The sequence below is a fragment of the Dermacentor variabilis genome, chromosome 8 (assembly GCF_050947875.1).
Source record: "Dermacentor variabilis isolate Ectoservices chromosome 8, ASM5094787v1, whole genome shotgun sequence".
Lineage (NCBI taxonomy): Eukaryota > Metazoa > Arthropoda > Arachnida > Ixodida > Ixodidae > Dermacentor > Dermacentor variabilis.
The window spans coordinates 113,676,062-113,686,704 of NC_134575.1; positions in this window are offsets into that span (position 1 = coordinate 113,676,062).

The following is a 10,643-nucleotide window of genomic DNA, read 5'->3' on the forward strand; positions in this document are numbered from 1 at the left end:
ATGATTTCGTCTTTTCTTTATATAAGATGATGTATCTGAAGTGTCCGAGGACGATAAAAGGAAGCTTGAAAATGCCAAGAAGGCAAGTAACATTTTCTAAATCTTGCCCCCTCTCCATTAACCTGCAGTTTAGAGTCCACACATATAGGGTAATGAAACTGCACTGCTTACGTTCGGAATTCGTTTACATACAGCTAGTCTACTTATCCACCACTGTATAGCGCATTATTCGTTACGTCACTAAATAGCACAATTCTTAACGTAATACAATCGACGTCCACATCAGTTTTACATATCAATTTCAGCATTCACGCGTTCATCAGGTATACAGATTAATTCTCAATTTCACGTGATTAGTTTTTTTAGCGATAGTTGCTAAAGAGGCTTGAATCGATCAACAGTGTCCTCAGAAAGGCTTACGTGCTGCAAACGTCCATATGCCATTTTCTGGCGCTATTGCCGACAATCTTAACAAGCAAAGTGCACGGCTCACCTAAAGGAGCCGTGGAATGCATCTTGAAGCATGTGTAGCATACCACTTTCGTTAAAAAGTAGACATTTACGATCTAATTATGAGAAAGCATTCACCCAGCACATATAACTTTTATTACAGCCGATTCAGCACAGCGTGGCAGTGCGTCCGCTCCGCTTCTTCACTTTTGCAACCAACTGCACTTTTGCAATGAAGTTCTGTGCAGAAATTCGAGCCACGCACGCGCGTCGACACCGTGAGAGTAGCTCGTTGACGGTACTCTTCCGCTTTATTGTCACAGGTACCCCGCGTCTGTTCCCAAGTGCTGGGATGGCGGCGACCATAGATACTCGCTAACCGGGTTACAGGCCTGGCTTTAATATTTTGTAGGGGATAGGTTGCTGAAATTCTTTTACGAGGTCATTGCATGGAGGCCGCATTGACGGACTGAAATGAGGTAGGCTAGCCGCAGAAATGCTCTTACATTTGTAAGTGTGAATGTTCCCTCAGTCTGCCTTTTAATCATCAACATATTCAGGGGTGTCCTGCAGACCTGTACGTAACTACCCTGAAAGTGCTCGCAATGCTTCATAGCTTTGTGTTCTCATAATTCATGGCATTTATTTCAAATGGTAAAATCAAGCGAGGTTCACCATTCAGCGTCCAGGGGTGCTATGCAGGATGCGTCGAGTTTGGCGAAACTCGGGATCTTCACGAGCTCTGGCGACACCCCAAGATGAAAGCACGAATGGTACCGAGACACAGTTTATCTTTCGACAAGCCTCCAGTTTCATTGGTTTATCTAGATTCACTCTGCCTGGCTATCATTCCTTGGGCGTTGCCTTCTGGGCTGTCGACAAACTGGGGCTGACGTGATCATACCGTCGGTGCATGGTCTTGCCTTCTTTCACTTGTTTGTCGTTCCACCGAGTGCATTACATGCACAAGCGAGTTATAAAACAAACGCATTTAGTACAATATTATTAGTTAGTTTAACGTGGTTTAGAAGCATTTTAAAGCTTACAACATGTACACTGAATGTGCATCAGACTAATTTGTAATTTAGTACGCTTCGCAATATACCACGAGGGAACGCTGTGGTGGCGTCATCACATCCATTCACCGGGCGAGCATGGCGGCTAAACATCGAAGAGGCCCAGTGTAAACAAACTCGTACAACGAGCTTGCAGTGCGCGACTTAGTGATCAGGCTCGACGATGACCACTATTTCTTGGATAGTTCTGTTCCTCCGTCAGCAATCTTTCCGTGCACCCCGTAAGACTCCCAATAGCTTCGGCGATTTTACAGATCGCAACGCGCACCTACTGTTCACGACGCAGTGCTGAAGAAACAACTTGTCCGGTGTTGCTTCTGCGAGTGCGCCGAGTTCCTCCAATCTGCGTGACTGCGAGCGTCACGAACATTACATAGTGTGGGCAAAAGGCAGACAGCCTATATAGCTACGATGCGACAAGGAGGTGGTAGCGACGATAGATCTCGCTACCAACACAGTGAAGGAGACATCGACAAACTGCAGATAAGTATATTTCTACTGTTTCATATTTAGCGTAATAAGAGTGTACGGATTAAGTCACTTTCGTAGTAACGAACTGATTGTCCAGCAGTTTAAAGAAGGCAGTGAGAACCAACGAGTGTTCGTGCTTTTACATGCAAGTGGGCCCGCGAAAATATGGAAAAGATGAAGGTAACCTTCACTAACTTGGTGAGAAAGCAGACATTCATGAGTGACATTAAGCCCACAAAATTTATGGAAGAGTATCTTTATCCAGGTGAAATATCAATAGCAGGTACTGATATAAAGCAGGAAACTTATACAAATCGTGATTGCCACGTTACCGATATCCTTGAAAAAAGTTTAGAATCATTGCATTCTACCGGTTATGCAATATGGGACATAAACCCGGAGGTTAACAAAGAAACTTGAGATGTCAAGGACTCTGCAGAAAGCGAAGTAACAAAAATTGTTGGAGATAGCATTAAGGCAGGAAGACAGTGGCGTAGTAAACCGTGGCAACTGATATGCTAGCTGAGATAAGGAAAAAGAAAGGAATCGGCAGGCAGGCCATGCACGTATTCGATCACTTGTTGCCAATTCATAACAGGTGATTACATAAGCATGACAGAATGGATGTCAAGGAGAGAGAACTACAGCCGAGGATGGCAGAAAATTGCGTAATGGGACAAAAATATGATGTTTGTAGGCATAGGATGCAATCAGCTCGTATAAGACGGGATTGTAGGGTGAGGCATTTGTTCTGCAGCGAACAAAAATAGGTTTGTGGTGCCGACAGCAGAGACTCGTGAAGGTGCGGGGCCACCTCAGCTGCTGGCACACTAAACAACATGACAATTGGCTCTGAAAAAGAAAACCCCAGTGATGAAAAATAAAGCAACGTTGTCCCGACACATTGTTTTATTATAAATACTACATAAAGGTTTCCACAGTTAAGGACACTTAGTACTAATAGTGCAACGAGCACTTTTCTTTGTAAATAATGGTTTGCATGCGGCTGATTCATTCCAATACACTTTTTTTGCAGGAACACACTCTGCTGCTGGAGGCACTCAACTGCCTTGTGGCAGTAGGCGAGCTCCAGGCACGTGCTCTTGAGAGTGTGGCAGAGGTCCAAAGGGCTGCTCTGCAATAGTAGTATCGGTGCCCTCACTGCTCTCCTGTTGAAACCGCAAAAGGCTATAAAGGAGCTTTCAGTTTAATATTTTGCTTAATATTCAAGAACAAGAATAAAATTATTGCAGTAAACCTTGTGCTGTGCATATTAGGAGACTTGTAACATGCACTTGGTGTCCCTTCAAAATAGGCAAAAACGTAAGACAACCTGTGCCACTCTTGGACCATGTAAATAAAAATTACACTAATGCAGCATACACATTGTGCTGTTTGTTCTTTCTATGTGCAAGAATACAGTGTGTGTTGATTAGCCACAAGATGAACGGTGTGTGTAATTCACAATGAAGACAGGAAACAGCAGGAGCTTAATAATGCTATCACTTATAGACTGTGCATATGACTGCAACACTCCCCGATTCAAATGTGCCATTACATGCATGTTCGATACCCCATATTCTTTAACATTGTCTTATAATTGCATGCACTATATTTCACACATCTTAAGCCCTTCCATAGTACACTTCTGATGTATCCATTTCATAGGCCAAATAATTGTACACTTTGTCCTTTTGTGTTGTATGAAAAGCAGCATCCTTTACAGTCGGATAAAACTTCAGAAGACAAGAGAGGCCCCGCCCAGATGACCAAAAGCGCAGCAGCCGATTGCCTCCACGTCTAAAGAAATAGTCCCTCTCCAACGAGCAGGTATCAGTCTGTCCGGCGGCACGATGTCAGTCTAGAGTGCGTGTCCATTGGTGCAAGCTTGTGTTCACCTGCCTTAAAGTGCAGATTCCGCAGTCTCCTAAAGTTGTATCCGACTATAGAAACATGTAATGCCTAGCACCAGTTGCATAGACTTCTGCAACTTGATAGCACACAATGATCAGGAGCAGAAATCTATAAAGGCATCCCAGCAAAGCTGGCTGGCCACACTTCCATTATGAGGGGCTGTAAAAAGGTCTCGCCAAATATTCCCATGACTTTCTTGAAAAAGAGGTGGTGTTTGGCACTTCTTCAGAATCAAAAACAGATTACAGTGAATGTTGTGTAGCACGTCGAAACAAACTGAGCTTGGTTATCTGCACAGCATGTAATAGGAGGTTGTGCTTCACATAGGATACAAACTCCTCTGTCCAGTACAATTTTGAGGCCGGTATGGCACCTATTATGTCAACAGCGTCAATATACAAATTACACTTTTCACAGGCCATTGATTTCACCATTATTTTTGTATGATGGTTCTTTCAATCAGTACTTGTATTACATGAGCAGGTGGATTTGAAAGCAAAGCTTTGTTTGCAAACCTTCCGACTTCCATAATTGTGTGGCAAGGCACTGGCATGTTGTCGAATAGCTCACACTTCCTCGGTCCTGCACCAAAGAAGCCGAATGCTATATTTGAAGTTGGATCGCACAACAATTCAACGGCACACAAAGAAGAGTAACGCACACAGCAGAGCATTCTGCTGTGCACTTTTCTTCTTTGTGTCCCATCGAATTGTGCAATTAAACTTCAAGCTTCCATACCAATACACCCAGTCTTCAACCTCACCAATGCTCTAGTTATTAGGCCACAATGGTGCAAATCTTTGAAATTTCCTAACACAAATTAGCTCTCCAAAAAATCACAAGCGTTAAATTTTGCAGCACAGGTGTATGTACGCACGTGTCATATTCTTTACCACTAAACTCACAGGAATCAAAGGGACAAGCATTAACCAGCCTTACTGCTGCCGTTACCATTATCATCATGACACCAATGGAAAGACAGTGCCACGTTTCAGTAAAGGGAGTGCCGAAGGGAAAGGTGTGACAGCGAGGGCTTACAATAAAAAAAAACGGTTACGAGACATGTTCAATGCCAATATATGCCAATTTGGGCACGGTCGCATCGGAATGAATATGTGGCTGACAAACCCCTTTGTCTTCATGCTCCAGGCGCTTCCTGTATTCTTGGGGGCTGGACCGAGTGCCCTCGTCGTCTCCCGTCCAGTCCACATCGACGAGCCTCAAAGCAGTGACCACGCGTTCACGGACGATAACTGGGCTGCGCGACAACGTCTGCGCAACGACGCTCAGGCTTCCATTCCGTTCCGTTTGGATCACCACTTCTTCATGGCTGCAGCGACATCGGCAACCTTATCGACATCAACCGCTTTAAATAGCAGCTGCTTCCACGAGTACAGCATTCGGCACGGTCGCATCGGAATGAATATGTGGCTGACAAACCCCTTTGTCTTCATGCTCCAGGCGCTTCCTGTATTCTTGGTGGCTGGACCGAGTGCCCTCGTCGTCTCCCGTCCAGTCCACATCGACGAGCCTCAAAGCAGTGACCACGCGTTCACGGACGATAACTGGGCTGCGCGACAACGTCTGCGCAACGACGCTCAGGCTTCCATTCCGTTCCGTTTGGATCACCACTTCTTCATGGCTGCAGCGACATCGGCAACCTTATCGACATCAACCGCTTTAAATAGCAGCTGCTTCCACGAGTACAGCATTGGGCACGGTCGCATCGGAATGAATATGTGGCTGACAAACCCCTTTGTCTTCATGCTCCAGGTGAGCAAACGTTTTGGCAAATGTTACCGTAGTAATTGCTTGATTCTTCTTGTGCTGCCGTGCCCAAGGCAAATGTGTTCTTTGCTTCGAAACTGCATAGTGTCTTTAAGATACCTGTTGTTGCTGGGAGGGGATGTAGAGAGCAACCCTGGTCCCAACATGCAGGAACTTGCTGCTGAAATTAGAAAAATGGCTGCCGACATCACCACTATCAGAAACGAAAATAAGGGTTCAAGTGAGTCGTTAGCAAGTATTCACTCCAAACTAGATCTTTTAGGACAGCTTGAAAGTCGTATGTCAACCATCGAGGAAAAGTGCATGCAACTGGAAAAGACCATGAAATCATTTCTGCGTCAAATTGACGACCTAGAAAACCGAAGCAGACGGTCGAACCTAATTATTTACGGACTAAGCGAACTCGAGGATGAAACATCGGAAATCCTAGAACACGAGGTTAGCACTAAACTAATTAAAGAAGTGCTTGGTGTAACGTTTTCCGGTTTCGAGCGAATTCACCGCTTGGGAGGGAAGAAGGCTAACAAAACGCGCCCCGTGATCTTCAAGCTGTTCGATTACAGAGACAAAGCCAAGATACTTAAGAACTGTTTTAGACTGAAGGGTTCCAAAATTTCTGTCAGCGAAGATTTTTCTCTGGCGGTACGCAATATAAGAAAAAAACTTTGGGATAGTTGCAAACTTAATAGAGAAAAGCATGAAAAGGTCAGACTCGTTTACGATAAGATCAAAGTAAATGATGAACTCTTTGCATGGGATGAAGAATTAGGCGAGAAAATACCAGTAAAAAAAGTGTCTCCTCGAATTGCCGAACGGCAACCTGCTAAGTTAAGAAAAAACTAACTATTCTTAATATCAACGCCAGGAGTATAGTTAATAAGACGGTAGAACTTGAGGCCTTGTCTCTTGAACATGAACCTGATATCATAACCATTAGTGAAACTTGGCTGTCATCATGTATCTTGACCAACAATATATTTCCCCCAGGTTATATAGTTCTTCGTCAGGATAGATGTACACGTGGCGGTGGCGTCGCGATTTTAGTGAAAGACGACATTCAGACCACACCGCTACCTAACATTACCGGCGCAGAAGCACTGTTTTGTAGGATCACGATCGGCGTATATTCCCTTTATGTTGGTACAATGTACAGAGCACCGAATTCTGGCCCGGAGCCATTACATATCTTGTCTGACTACATGCAGCGTCACCTTCAAGGGGACAAAAAGGTTGTCCTTACGGGGGATTACAATCTACCAGGTATAAGATGGGATTCGTACGATGCTGGTGTTATCGATAAGGACAGCGCTGAGGCGATACTTGATATGGCCTTCAATAGTGGTTTAAAGCAAATCATTCACCAACCCACACGTGTCACTTTGTCGAACAGCACAATTCTTGATCTAACTTTTGTGAGTGAAAACATTCCTGTAGAGGACATATCATGGGAAATAATTGACGGAATTTCGGACCACAAGGCAACCAAATGTTGTCTATCACTACCGTCGTCAGCACGCTCAGAAAAATTGATCACACGAATATATGATTGGAAAAACGCAGATGATGTCGGCATTCTTGACTTTTTTGATTATCACTACCCCAATTTTTCTTGTCTTTTCCATGATAATTCTGTGACAGTAGATGAATTATGGGCGAAATTTAAGACCTATGTACACGAATGTTTATCAAACTTCGTACCCATGAAAAAAAAGAAAGTGCACAAAAGAAACCCTTGGATCACAAGGAATATAATACATATGAAACGTAAAATGTCAAGGCTGAGGAAACTTAAGGGTAAGACATCAAATCCCTGTTTCTCTGACAAAATTAGAAAATTGGCACATGAGTTGAAAGTAGTGATAAAGCAAGCAAAACATACGTACATGAACGTCACACTTAGCAACTTCATCAAGACGGCTCCTCAAAAATTTTGGAGATATTTTAACGCGCACGTGCATAAGCAAAGCAATTTGCCGCAGAAGGATGCTTTCCAAAGAGCAAATCAGTTTAATAACTTTTTTAAATCCGTTTTTACACAAGACAACGGAATTTCACCAGATTTAAACCATCAGCCGAGGGGAACCGGCGACATACTTGGTGATATAGAGATAACAGAATCAGGTATACTTTCACTGCTGCTTAACATCGACATTAAAAAATCTTGTGGCCAAGATGGGATCCCCAATACTTTCCTCAAGAGATACGCAGAATGGGTCTCTAAATACCTCTTACTTATCTTTAAAAAATCTCTAGAATCGTCTGACGTGCCCAAAGACTGGAAAATAGCAAAGATTGTCCCGATTCTCAAATCAGGTGACGCAACAAGCCCATCAAATTATAGACCGATTTCGCTAACCTGCACATCTTGCAAAATTCTCGAACACATCATACTAAAACACATCGTAACCTTTGCGGAAGATAATAACTTGCTTAGCATCAACCAACATGGTTTCAGAAAAGGACTGTCTACTGTTACGCAACTGACACAAACTGTGCATGATCTCGCTCTAACAATTGATAACCGCGGGCAGACTGACATAATATTCTTAGATCTATCGAAGGCCTTCGACCGGGTATCCCATCCTAAACTCCTGGGCAAACTACAACACATTCTCGGATCTGGCAGCATAATAAACTGGATAAAAGCTTATCTTGCAGGTCGGCAACAGTACGTACAAATCGAAAGTCAGCAATCTGATTGGGTAGAAGTGTCATCCGGAGTACCACAAGGAACAGTCTTAGCACCAATTCTTTTTTACTATACATCAATGACATGGCAGATAACATAAAATCAACGATGCGCATGTTTGCAGATGATTGCATTATATATAGGGAGATTAGGAACCATAATGATCAAGTAATACTAAATCACGAGCTTGCGCAAGTAGCAAATTGGTGTCAGGCATGGCAAATGAAGATTAATTTAGACAAGACTGTTTTTATGAGAGTAAGCCGAAAAAGAACCCCACTAGAATTCACCTACACGATCGAACAGCAAAAATTAAAGATAGTCGATGATTATAAATATTTGGGCATTGTCCTATCATCTGATATGAAATGGGACAAGCATGTGTCACACATATCTTCTAAGGCATTTACAACACTTTGTTCGCTTAAACGCTCTTTAAAATCTGCCTCACCAGACACTAAGATGCTAGCCTACACCTCATTCGTTCGTCCTATACTAGAATATGGTATTACCTGCTGGTCTCCACATACCAAACAGTGCATAAAACGCCTAGAAACAATACAGAGAAAAGCCATCAGATTCATTTATAATAGGTACAACCGTAATGATTCTCCGACAGAACTCCTTGATAAAGCTTGTCTCCCGACTATTTACAAGCGTGCGAAATACTTACGCCTCAAGTTTCTGTTCCACCTCCTTAACGGGGTCTACAAATTAAACAGTGGTGCATATGTATCTTTCACTGAACAGCGAAACACTAGAACTAAACATCATAAACATTTAATTGAATACAGGTTCCACACAGACACATTCAGGTATTCTTTCTTTCCCCAGACAATCTGAGACTGGAATTCATTGCCTAGTGATATCATAATTTGCTCACCTGACGATTTCCTTCCTATGCTGGAAAAATATGTCTATGAATGCGCATCTTGATTTACCAGTATCGCCTGCAGACCCCGCATTTTGTCTCTAATTGGTTTTGATGTACTTTTTTGTTGTTTATCTTATGCTTCTGTATTTCTGTTCATTAACCTTTAAGGCCTGACTCAGGAAGGTCACACCCTTTGTTGTATTACTCCACTACGTCTACTTGTAAACTACAATACTAACAAGTGTATAAGTTTGTCATTCTTATTTTGATGCAATGTATTTTCCCATGTCCTGCAACAGCCTCAAAATGGAGGCTAGCAGTATGTATGAAATAAATAAATAAATAAATATGCTGCATGTCGCTCATCCTAGTTTGGCACTGTGGCGAGCATTTACTCGTTTGAGCATATCACGTTTTGTGTAATCATTGCTCTAAAGCTGTACAAATGGTCTATTTGCTCTGCAATTTTTATTTTTATCATGGTGGGTTAAAGACCCACTTTTCATTGGCATCTGCACCACATTTCTCCCGATATGTAATTTTGCCTTGGTGGTTCATGACATCTTCACGTACCGAGAGTTCTGCAGAGCATTGGATGTGCGTTGCTCTACTGCTTAAGAATTAGAGCCCCATTATGAGACGAAAATATACAATATATCCATCCAGAATAACGCCGCCCCCCCCCCAAAAAAGAAGATACACTGAACCTCTGGCACATGCATCGACAGTGAACAGAGCAAACAATCTGAAGTATTCTCTTCATGCAAGCCAACACACTAAGATTCTGAATGCATTTTCATTTCGCCACACATGCATAGGCACAACCGGCTTGGTGCAACATCCACATCTCGCGCTGCAACAAATTGGGCAATGCCTCATTGTTTCATAGTGCGGCTGATAGATTACGCATAACCAAAATTCAGCATTGTGCATACTAAGTAACTTCACCAATGAACAACCCCAAGTTCTTTATGAGATTAGGATTCATAGGTTACTTCACACAATTTGTGATATCCATTTATCTATTTGTACTTAATTAACCTCTTTCCCAAGAAAATGAGCCATTTGGAAGGCACCCTGACAGACAAGTAGTACAATCGGCAAAAAGTAATCAACCAGCGAAAAAGTTAGTATCATAAGCAGCCGCATGTCAGATGTCGCTAACACAAAATTTAAGTCGGCTACACAGAAGTGACAAATTTGGCAATATGGCGTGTCTAAACATTGCTTGAATGTTAATCACAGTAACGCTGACACTGAAGGCGCCTTAATTCCTACGTACGTTCCGTGGACACACCCGACTACGTTCGTAATGTTCCCACGAAGTAGGAAGCATTCTTTCATATATGCCCGCTCAGCCGCAGTACTCTGGAAAGCTAGC